We start from the raw sequence: 12967 nt of genomic DNA, 5'->3' as shown, positions 1-12967 counted from the left end.
TCAGGAAACATACTTTTTTATTTTTATTTATAGGTGGTTATATAAACCGTTGCGAGTGAAAATGGTACACATCCACTAGAGAAAATATTACAGGAGACGATAACTAAATTGCTAAAATGTGATCATACAAAAATAGCAAAATATGACTGAAAACTGGAAAAATTTTGTGTCTGATAAACATAAAGGGGAAATGGATGTAATGTCGGCCTAAATGCCTCTAATTTGGGCCCATACATAAATTCAGCAATCTTCTAAATTTTCAATAGCGATCAAAAATATCCATTAGTACCGTCCCAATAACGCGTTCAACTAGATAAAATTGATAAATAGCAGATTTTTTGCGATGGGCCCAATCTTAGATCCATAGGCCAACATTAGAGCCATTTCCCCTACCACTTTTAATGCGAACAAAATTTACCGTAAACTAAAGGGTGTCCACGATGAAATTGCCACACACAAAATTGATTCGCAAAATTCGAGTTTTCATCCGATTGCCATCAAATTTTCAGGGATTGAGAAATAACTATTAAACTTCATTTTACCATTTTACTCGTATTTTATTTACAGTCCATACGCAAATGCCCGCACCTTGGCCTTAACCCCGGCCATAAGATTCTGCACAACCTGTGAATCAACCGTTTTTTGCATGTAAACCCATACTTTCTTCAGTTCCTCGACTGTCTTCACTACCTTAGGTCGTTTAAGAAGGTGCTGCCTCATAATCGCCCAGTACTTCTCGATGGGGCGGAGCTCCGGAGTGTTGGGAGGGTTGAACATTTTCGGCACGAAATTGACCTTATTGTCCGCATACCACTTCAGCACGTCCTTGGAGTAGTGGCATGAGGCCAAATCCGGCCAGAAGATTGTTGGGACGTTGTGGGCCTTCAGGAGAGGAAGCAGCCGCTTCTGGAGGCACTCTTTTATGTACACCTGTCCGTTCATCGTGTCCTGGGTCACGAAAGGTGCACTCCGCTTCCCGCACGTGCAGATGGCTTGCCAAACCAGGAATTTCTTCGCAAATTTGGACATCTTCTGAGTGCGGACATGCTCCGGAACGCTGAACTTATCCTTGGCCGTGAAAAACAGGTTGCCGGGGATCTGTTTGAAGTCGGCCTTCACATATGTTTCGTCGTCCATGATGCAGCATTCAACTTTCGTCAGCATGTTGAGGTACAACTTCCTGGCACGGGTTTTGGCGGACTTCTTCTGCTTCTCGTCGCGATTAGGGGCCTTTTGTACCTTGAACGTTCGAAGCCCAGCCTTAGTTTTGGCCTTCTGGACAAAACTTCGGCTAGGTGCAGCTTCTTAGCCACATCCCTAACGGAGGCGTTCGGATTTCGGTTGAAGGCCCCAACTACGCGGTTGTGATTTTTGGTGTTGTACGGAATACTTTTTCCTTCACTTCTGGGCTTCTGATCGGTGGTCAACCGTTCCTCAAACCGCTTAATCACTCGCGACACCGTGGAATTCGCGATTCCCAACGTTTTACCGATGGAACGATGCGAGAGATCCTTGTTCTCGTGATGAATGCGCAAGATTTTATCACGCACGAGCTGTTCTTTCGACCCCATTTCCGCGAGTTTTGATCACAGGACTTTAAAACTTGCAGGATGTAAATAATGCACTATGAACTAAAACCACCCAAATTTTCATTAAATTCTACCCAACGGTTAAAAAATTAGAGCAATTTCATAGTGTGGCAATTTCATCGTGGACACCCTTTACACCAATATCAACAAGCATTGCAAATTAGCAAAATGGGAAATATTGAAATGTTGGCCATATTCGAAAATACAATTGTATAGTTAAAATAATTTTACTACTGAAATTACAAATTCAATTCCAAAATTCCACGTTCAGGGAAGGCCTGCTGAAGCTCAGGGAAGTCTTGCCGAATTTCAGGAAAGGCCTTCTGAAGTTCAGGGAAGTGTCCTGCCGAAGTTCTGAGAAGTATTGCCGAAGTTCAGAGACGTCCTGCTATAGTTCAAGTAAGTCATGCCGAAGTTCAGATAGTCCTGCCGTACTTCAGGGAATCCTACTGAAATTCAGGGAAGGCCTGCCGAATTTCAGGGAATTGCGACTTTCGCTTTTACCGTTCCCACCTTGGAATATATCTAACGCTTGGTTTCAATGACACTTCTTCGGATGTTTACTTTTGACTTCTTCTCAAGCTTCCAGCATTGGAACCGAATAAAAATATACACTTGCATTAAGAGGATATCCACCAAAAAACATTTCGTACTTCAACGAGATGAAGAAATAGCCACCTAATGTCTTCAGCAAACTTTCTTGTTTTGATATTTTCTAAAGCTTTGCCGTAGACACCGATCCTGAATATGGAGTTTTTGGAACAATAAATCCACCCAAATTCCCTCGCCTTGGCTAGTTTTTTAACCTGGACGTTGGTGGGCGGGCCTAATCTTATGCTTCATAGTGGAGCGTTGGAGACGGTTGGTTTAGGTCCGGCATCGTTGGCTCATGCCGTGACAGAATAGCGTCATGAGCATGCGATGAGGATTACTGAGCTTCCCCTCTTCGATGAATCATTGCATAAGAGAACCAAAGTTCTAGCCTGAAGTGATAGTATCACACTTGTTACTCCTTTATTTGAAAGCCGCGTTGTAGTACGCTTACATATAGGCACTGACGTTGGGTGCGATACTGGCGGGTTTTGCCGCAAATCACTCTTATTTTATTTATTTTTACGCAGATAGATTTATTTGGGTTTGCAAGGGAATTATACTATTGAAATATTTCAGAAAGTGCCCAACAGTGCTCCTTCTACTTGCGTGACAAGCTTTCGTTGTTGTTTTCATTGAGGTATTACTCAGGGAACAATGTTAAACGCCATTTTTGTACATGGTATTGCAACTAATCTTATATGTGCTTCATTTTGATTTCGGATAAGTGTTTGAACTATGGCTCGGGATTTCCACTGTGACGTGCTTCTATTGTGACATAACCATACGTATTTTTGTGATGGGACATAGTGGAAACGTGTGAGCGTAGTTGAAGCTACCCTATGTAATTTAAAAATCAGCTAGGAAACTAACTTCAAAGTGAAGCATTTTAGTCACTTGAAGGTGTCACCTGGAACGAACTAATATATATTAAATATAGGTCAAAGTCAAAAACAACTTGAAACACGTTAAATTTTAGATTACATTCACAAGTGCAGGTACTTAATAAAGCATGGTAGGTAGATTAGAGATTTCAATTATTTATTAAATTAGACTAGAGATATCATAATCATCAAACGAACATAAATAAGAAAATTTAGACAGCCTAGTAGTATTAAGTGGATTAACAGAAGAGTTAGGATGCGGAGGGTCCGCTTAGGGAGGCAACTAGCCTTTAAAGCAACTGGCAACTAGCCTTTTCATGTATTGTTTGTTTATTTTGATTATTGCTTTAAAATATCAATTTGGTATATATGTGAAAGGATGAATCAGTGGGAGATGGATTTTCGGTTTCTTTACATTTAGTATCACTATGTGTCATTTCCTCAAAACCCCCCAATAACCGGCCTCTTCAATCCCTTCTTTTTCCCATGGCGTTCAAGTGGTCCGCATAGACTATTCAGCCATTACCCGTCCTTTATCCTCGGCTTTGGATTGACTTGCGCTCCCATTGCCCCACCAAACGCTGCAAAATGAAAATGAAAATGAAAAATGAACTAAATCCACCCAAATTTTCATTAAATTCTACCCAACGGTTAAAAAGTTAGAGCAATTTCATAGTGTGGCAATTTCATCGTGGACACCCTTTAGAAAACGTTGGTACATGTTCATGGCATTTCCAGATCGGGATATCTCGTGAACTTGGTCATAAAATGTTACCGTCTTCAGCAAAGATTTTCAGATGACCATGGTCTTCTGTATGTTATATAAGTTAGTTCAGAATTCTATCACTACGTGGCGCTAGCGTCCATATGATCTTCCTGCATATGATCTTCCTGCATATATCTTAACATCCTGACTGTGTAAGAAGATGCTATCTTCGGGAAAATTGGTCAGGTGATAAAGACCCTCAGAATGCTAGACAATTTAGTTCTGAACGAGCTCACTATTTAGCACTATTTTACAGCTAACCCTCCATATATACGCATAATACGGACTGCATATAAGGAAATGGGAGCATATAAGATTTGGCTTAATTAGTTCCATCATGGAATATCTCGTGATCCTGGATATATAAAAGGTTTCTATCGTGGACAAAGTTGTTCAGCGGATCAAGGCCTTAAAGTTGGTGGATAGTAGTTCAGAATTTGCTCACTACGCGGCACTAGTATATACATGAATTTTTGTATAAGCTGTATCTTGAGATCCTTGCCATACGAAAGGTTACTGTCTTCAGCACAATTGTTCAGGTCACTATGTCCTTATTAGTTCAGAACTTTCTCACTGCAGTGAATTTTTGTGTAAGCTTTAATGGCTATAAAAGTGGATAACAATAGGGAGATTTTAACGGACACGACGTGTATAGGCCGGAAATAGATGGTTAACGCCATTTTGGATTCCAAGACGGCGACTTCTGGCCAGTGCTGCGTGCTGTCAAAAATGTCAATTGACGTAATATATTGGTCTGGCACTGAATTTCACCTACCCGTGTCCCCTCGAGATCGTCAAGTCGACGATAACAGGAGCATATACCGTGGTAGAGGTAACAATAGCTGCAATTTCCAAACCTACGACTGGATGCCTTCCTTCAGATAACAACTGGGGGAGTTTGGTAAAGAGAGATGATAAAACCGATTTGTACCTTCCTAAAGTTGTGCTAGCTCGCTTTCTACTCTATATGCAATTTTCACACTGTCGCTCTCTAAACGGAACTATCAATTCTATACTTTCATCTCCTCATCTACCACTTACCACTTTAGTATGTTATTTAAAATCAGCATCTTCAACTATGAAACTGAATTTCACTTCCGACACTGATATTCGTAGTAAGCTTAATATCAGGCGGTACGGCTTTGATATTACTATCCACATGAATATCACTAGGGAAAACATTCTTACTTTTATCTCAATAAATTAACTTTTTTGTATAGCAGTTGCATTGTTTAATATTACTGATGAGTTTTCTAAAGATTGTCATTCGATTAGCTGGCGTATATAAGAAACATTTGCGGCAGAACTTTGAATATCAGTGGTCCCTTTACGATGTCAATGTAATTTGCGCACTGACACTGAGGCGAATGATATTGATAATCTAACTGTGTGAACTGATCCTGACATCAAGTGGCTAGTGAAATTCAGAATTTTGTAGTTATTGATTTTGTAGCACTGCTAGTGAAAAAGCGTAAAATATCACACAATATGGCTATTTTTGGAACGAGGACGACGTGTAGAGGTCGGAAATAGAGGATTGACGACATTTTGGAATTCATGATGGTGACTTCAAATACCCTGCAATATGGGTGTTTTCGGAACGGGAACGACGTGAAGAAGCTGAAAATAAATAATTGTCGCCATTTTAGAATCCAAGATGACGACGTTCGGTTTGTGACAAAATTTGAAATACCCCACAATATGGGCATTTTAAGAACGGGATGACGTGGAAATGCCAGAAATATAGATAATTGATGCTGTTTCAAAATTAAAAAAAAACGAAAGTTGCCGTCTTGGATTCTAAAATGGCATCATCATCCATTTCCAGGCTCTATATGTACTCAATTACTGCACTATAAGTACTCAGTCTTACAAAAAGTGTACACGGTAAAACCGGGGTACCCAATGTTTGAATCCCTTTTTTCAATATTAACTTATATCAACTAATTCTGCTGGGTATTTGAGTTTTTTTTTTTTTGTTTTCTAAAACCGAGGACTACGATCTTGAATTCCAAAATTATGTCACACATTGATTTCCCGTAGAGGCAGTCGTCTCCGTTCCAAAAAATCCCAAAATGTAGGTATACAGGAAGCTCACACCGCTTAGTGAGAAAATTCCGAAACTGTCGATCTATGGGAGGGTGGTGGGCGAGACACTTTGCCTCCCGAATAATTTTCAGATTCTCATATAGACACAGTGGCGCCAATTTGGTTTGAACATTGGGGGGAAAAAATCACTTTTTGCGTCTAGTTTACATGAGAATATGAAAATTAAGGTTAAAGATCAAAACAGCAGAATTCTCTTCGAAATGTTAAATAATAGAGCACTAATAACAGGGTTTCGACTACCTGGAAAACATGGCAAATCTGGGAATATCAGAGAATTCATTTTTGGACCTGGAAAATCATGATGAATTTAAATGACATTCAGGGAAATATTTCTTAACCACAGAAGTATGTGTATTTTAAGGATGGTCTAAAATTTTAAATAGAGCTGCGAATTTGTGGTTGCTCAATGCTTGATGTGGCATTTTTGCAAGTTAAGCAAGAATTACTAAAACAAAAGGGTATTTTAATGATTTTGCGCCTAATATAAATTTAGCTCTTGCTGGGTGTTGACACATTCCTGAGTTAAACTGAGATCCTGAGGGTTGATAAAAAATCTATATCCGTAGACACTAGACGTTGTTATTTGTTGCAAATATATCCTCCAAATGGGTATGTGCGTCTCTTAATAGATGTTACGACTGATTGCATCTGGCGTAGATCCTTTGGGTGCATTGGAGCGCTTTTTAACGAATTCAAGACTGATAAAGAGTTAAGAGGAGATATTTTTTTCTGATCACTTGTAGTTCTTGTTCTTTATTGCCAGCCTGACTAGCTCAGAGAATAAACTAAATGAGTATTTACGATAATGGCTTTGGAATAGCACTTTTATGATTGAATAATGATTCAAGAGACGTAGACTAACATTGCCTCAACAGCATAGAGTGGCGTTATTCAGTATTCTAATTCTTCATTATATGCTTGGAAAATTATATTCTCAATGAAATTTTAGACATTGAGATGGTAGCAGTTTCCTTCACACATCACTATTAATCATGAATTGAACTGATTCCCTGGCGCTTACAATTTGTTAATTTATAAAAATGCGGTGCCTTCCGTATTTTGGAAACAAGCGATTTCTTTCTTTTTTGCATCCTATAAAATGTATCGAACACTTTATTCAATTTTAGATTGTACTATACCACTCTTCATGGGTTAGAGGTCCATGTGCTATTTCATGATAAAATGTCCATAATGCACTACCCAACTAAAATTTTTGGCTGCTAATACAGCCAAAAATTCCTTTATGCAGCTAATTTGTGCCTTACAGGCTGGTCTGCACCTGGAATTGTTTGTTGAGTAGTACATATCTGAGGAAAGTAATTGCTGATGAGGTCATGTTGACAAAACCATGTAGACACCATACAAGGATTTTTTAAATTACTGGAAAATTAGGGAATATCAGGGAATTTGATTTTCTTCATTGAGTCGACACCCTGAATAAGCTTGAACCTCCAAATAATTTTCAGACTAGAGACTTGTAAAGTGTTATAAGCGGTTTTCGTGTCCAATTGTTCTTTTTTTTTTTTGTAAGCAATACATATCACGTTAGAACTCCAAGAGTCACCGGAAATTAATCTACATTTCAATTAAACAATTTTAAATTTTTGATCCAATTTAAATAGAACACATAATCTACATAGTTCAGAAATCATAAAGAATTCTTAAGCTTAGGTTTCGTAATTCTCAACACAAGATTGTGTAGAGAAAAACAACATTATCCATAACTTGTTATTCCTTAAAAAAAAATAAAGCAAAACTATAATGTAAAATCAATAAAATAATAAAGTAAATTCCCGGGTATTTCTTGGTCTTCCCGGTTCGCTGGCTACCCTGGATCCACTTTCTAAATGCAGTCGTTTTCAAGAGATTTTTTATTAGCTCAGCAAGACCCATTTTTTCATGAAAAAACCCCCATTTCACTAGTTAAGTGTAATTCTCCATCATCAACATTTTTGCCCTTCCTGGCCTGGAAGTGCTTAGGTGAAGTAGGATTACTTTACCGCGCGGATTCAATTCATGAATGAATATCGAATCTTCATTATATAACAATTAAATTACATTATAGGAAATTTAAACACAAATCCACTAATCACCTGTCCCACATTTTCAATGTATCGTTTCATACACCATATAACCAAAAGACAAAAAAAACACCCGCATAATCGAAGGAGCATCGAGGAAAAACAACATGGCTCAATAATACAGTGAACCCTGCTAAAGTCGATAAGGACGAAACTTCTCCTCACGGAAATATCGAAAACAATGAATTTATGAAAAAGCTATTGAAGACACCATATCCCCGGATAGATCATCGACTCACTGGAGAGTTCACTGTTTCTATGAAACGAGAAGCAAAACAGCCGCTGTAGTCTATAGACTATCAATCAAACGATTTTTTGCCTTTCATTTCCACAGAGTGCCTCCTGGTGCGATGGGATCAGGCACTTGTCGCTTCTGCCACTGCTGTTCTGCAACAGAGCATACATAGACACACACTCATTCGGAAACCTGGGGGCACGTGTTTGTCACGCAGTTTTACCACTCAATAGAGTCAACCTGTCCCCTCTTCTCCCTCCGCCTCCTTCCGCTTCCGTTTCCCCCCCACAGAAGTACAGCGGGAAAGAGACCAAAATCACGAATCTCACACTCCGTCTGAGTCTGACATTGGAGCTGTATGATTGCCATGGTATAACCACGGTAAAACTGTGGGCGGGTCAAAGGCTACACCATCATCGGCATACCACTGGAGACGGTCACCAGAAGGCCCGTGAAAAAGTGAAAATAATCATAAATCATTGAGCTGGAAACAAAAGGAATCATTTGTGCGCCGAAGAGTGACCAACCATACATACTTATTACACACACACACACAGGTTTACATACAAGGCGCGAAATGGCCAGAAAATGTGTGCCCGAATGTGCGGAGAAAATTATTATTCCATCATCACCAGCGACACCCCCCAGAGGCGATTGTGTATGCCAGGCACGCGATTCAGGATTCATTACCATTAGTGACGCTCGGCTCGGTCGTTGTCGATATTGTCGAGAGCGCGCGGACAGGTGCTTCCTGTGTGACCTTTCTGTTCAATGGAATTTGATTATGTGAACTCATGCGCTATCGTTTTTGTTTCTTTTGTTTGTGGTGTTTCGATGACCTTCTTCATTACGATAACTGCCGGGAGAGTATGATGAAATGAAAATCCATTGAAAACAGTGTTATTGAAATTAAAAGTATATACAGACAAACTGAAGCAGGAAATCATCGGAAACAGTCGGGTAGGAAGCAACTGACTTGTACCAACGAAAATGCATCAGGATGCAGTGCTAATTTATTCCAAGCACGTCATTCCGGCGTACACCGAAGCGATGACACATGATCGAAATGAGGAGGACACGAGAAAAATTAAAACAAATATTCCCATTATGGTCCCGGATCGGATGGGTACACACGTCATCGAGTCACCGCATCGGGCCGCCCGTGATGGAATGCACAAATTCTCATTGTTGGAATTATTTTGCTGGCCCTGAATTGCTCAGTGTCACAGAAGTTGTTTGGATAAATCCCGTACAGAGAAATTCATGCACGGTAGAGCTTTGTTATTCATGCATAAAATGACTTTTTTTTAAATGAACAAACTCGAATATTGAAATGGAGATTGGAAATATTTGGTTGGTTTTATTGCGATGCTTTTCCATTTCAATGCAAATACATCTGCAGCAAAAAAAAATACAGTTTTGGTCGAGGTAGAAGAAAAACCTATTCAAAACGATGAACGATGAAATTGTTATAAAATAAAATGTGAAACTGGAAGGTATTGGTGGACCTTTTTGAAACTTTTTCCTTAAATTAATCATATAATCAATAATAATAATAAAAATAATAACGATATAATTGATTCCCAGGATGTCACGGGTATTTCAATAAAAAATAACATTCTAACAAACATAACAACTCAATGAAACATATTAGATCAATTAATAAATTAAAAGAAACAACGAAACAAGCCTTTTTAACATGCTACGTTGAAAATAATAACATAATTATCTGCTTACCCTGAGACCTTTAAGCTTGTCATGAAGTTTTCAGGCCTAATTCTGATAGTTTACTGGGAATCATCTTGAAAGTACTCTAGAGTTGCCCTTGAAATCCTCTGGGCTAGTTCTGAAAGGCTTATATTATTTGCTCAGCTTGCATTGGGCATAATGATGATTCTAGTGAAATCAAAATCGAAATAATTCGAAAGCCATCTTGAGTTTTCCTGAAATTTCTCTAAGCACATCACCGCAGTTGGGTATTAATATAAAGTTCATACTTTGACTTGATTTTGATTTCATGGACATAATCATGATTTTTTTAAGGAGTTATCTTAGTAGTAATTTATGTGTAATACAATTAAATTGTATTGCAATTAAATTGTAATAAAATGAAATTGAAATACTATTAAATTGCAGATGGCTGTAAAATTCCTTTGAAATTCAGCAACTGAAAGTGATTTCTTTAGACTGTTAAAAATTTGTGTCATGTCAAAAATTTCAAGTGTCAGTAGTAGATTCTATGCCATGACAAAAAGCTATGTCTACCATACTCACGTCCTTAAAATATGAACCTCAATATGCAACACAACTCTTAAATATCAATTTTCGCCAATCGATTTCTAATTTACATTCAGACCATAGTGCCAATATCACTAACACTCATTTACAATAGCAACTGTCTCATACTCGTTGAAGGCATCATGGAAATTGAATTGCAATCATCCTCGGAAATACGTCAATTACCATAATATTTGCGTTGCATCTGCTACTAGGGGGTGGATTATTTGGCCGGTTCGAGATGAATATCTAGGCTACTGCCACTGCTGTGCCGTATGTACATTATAAGCTCAGCTCTACTTGTGCCAACCTCCACTCGGAAGGACAGAGAAAAATCAACCCATCCAGCACACTGTTGAAACTATTTCGAGAGTTTCTGTTAAATCATACTTTATATGCTCGTTCTGTTCTCATCATCATCATCATCGTCGTTGTCGCAGCCATCGCCGTCATCGCTCAAGTTGTTGGTGTGCATGCACGAACTCGTAACACACATTTAAATTACGAAAGATGTATTTTCTCTCCACTTGCGCCACTTGTGGTGCAGCTTCTAAAAGGCGACAAAGCCAAATGCTCCGGGACGCCTTGCATGAATGGAAAAACGAACACCAGAGTAAAAATTATAAGAGTGCAGCAAACGATGAGTTTCATAGACGTGACTATAAATGCTCCGGTCAATGTAGTAGCAGTTGCAGTTGGTCATAGGGTAATAAATGGTAAGAAGGGAAGGCAACAACGTCCTGAGCCTAAAGAAGCTTTGAAACTTGCTTGAAATCACTGGCTTCAGTAAAATGGGTAGTATACCCACGGCAAACTTCAAATACGTGCGAGGATATGCTGCTGAACAGTCACCTAGTGCTTTTGCATGCGACTTTCGATTCGCTTTTTAACGACACACTTGCTACTAGGTATAGCCGGTCGGTCCCGTACCGACGACGTGAAAACCTTTCCAGTGAACTTTGAGTGCCCTACCTCTTGTGCTGTACGAGCCACAATTATTTGACCCGTTTTCGTCCAACACAAGACCTTTGCCATCTCTCAAAGTTTCATCGGCATACAAAATTACCACCCCAATGTCGAACATATTGCTGCACCGAATTTCTATCCAGTGAAAATCTGTAACCGAACTTTATCCAAAAAAAAAGTCAATTTGATGGATTCGTTTCGTAGAGTTTGCGAATTTCGAATCTCACAAAAAATGGCCCACCAATCACTGGGGTATCGAAAACCCACTTTGGCTATCATATTAGCCCCACTATATGGCACCAGAAGGTGAGCAAAAAATAAACACAACTAGAATCGCAGCTCAGGTTTCATCGTATCCCACATTTCTTCGGAGAAGCGCTACAACAATCTACCTGCCTGTTCGATACCCTTCTAATGCCTATAATAAAGATCCTAATCACACAAACAAAAGCAACTCGAGAAGGGGAATCAACCGAAAACTCCCACTCTGCAGCTGGTGCCGTCGACCTTTTCGGTAAAAGGACCGAGCGAAGGTGGTTTAAAAAAAAGTCAGAAGAAGGAAACCTTTTCGAAGTTTTCAGCAGCACAAGTTGGGAAAATCGGCCGACAAGGCTTGAAATTAAAAACAAAAACAGAAAACATCCAAACACAGAGAGAGAACATGGGTAGGAAGAGGAACAGAAACTTGTAAACATAACTCACCTAGACGAGCCATACACGACGACGACAGAACAGCATGACACGCCACAGAGGCATAGTGGAGTTTGGAAGTGGAGTTTTCTACATTTTCGAGAGAAACATTTGGAGTTTGGTAAATTTACAGGAGACGCGGATGAAAGAAATCAGCTCTCTCTCTCTAAGTTGACGCGACATCGAACAGGAGAGATGGTCGGTCGGTGGTTAATATTCACGGTCGCTATCGAAACTCCGTTCGTACCACAGGCCGAGTAGTCAAGCACACAGTTCCTGATGTTTATTTACACATCGAAAAAACCTATCAACAGCGTAAACACCCTAGGAACCAATTGGCAGTATAGCGTACCCACTCTACTGCACAGCTGTGGCCGATCCGATGTCGACCTCTATACCTTCCATCCATATCGCCAGGAAGACGGCAGGGGATGACCGGGGAATAACAATAGGATTTTCCTTGTTATGGGTGTATTTAAATTACAATGACTCGCTGTTCGCTTGTGTTTCCCCTCTGTTAGGTTTATACGATGTTCAAATTTCCAAATTGAAACCTAGGGAGCGAAAAGTTGCCCAAAAATTGACCATCTGGATGGGAATTGATTGCGCAAAAATGTCGTAATGAACCATGGTAACGATTTTAGTGGGAAGAAGTTTGTGAGTAGGGAATACCCGGGTAGACGAGAATATCAAATCAATAGCTAGATTTACTTTTAAAATAGGGGAACAGAACAGTAATAGCTAAGTCAGTTGTTGCCATATCAAAAATCATAGCAAAT

At 39.4% G+C, this 12967-nt stretch overlaps 1 protein-coding gene across 1 annotated transcript in view; it reads left to right on the top strand.

The window, feature by feature from the left end:
- Positions 1–5139: 5139 nt before the first annotated feature.
- The window catches only part of LOC135706452 (coiled-coil domain-containing protein 12), an 86168-nt gene continuing 78340 nt past the window's right edge, over positions 5140–12967 (top strand). The window contains exon 1 of the mRNA XM_065228066.1: positions 5140–5151. The gene's annotated coding sequence lies outside the window, so the exon portion shown is untranslated. The remainder of the gene's footprint in view (positions 5152–12967) is intronic.

Source organism: Ochlerotatus camptorhynchus, unplaced genomic scaffold, assembly GCF_037179485.1.
Source record: "Ochlerotatus camptorhynchus isolate MF236.1 unplaced genomic scaffold, CSIRO-AGI_Acam_v1.1 ptg000278l, whole genome shotgun sequence".
NCBI classification, from domain to species: Eukaryota; Metazoa; Arthropoda; class Insecta; order Diptera; family Culicidae; genus Ochlerotatus; species Ochlerotatus camptorhynchus.
This window is presented reverse-complemented; position numbering and strand designations above follow the sequence as displayed.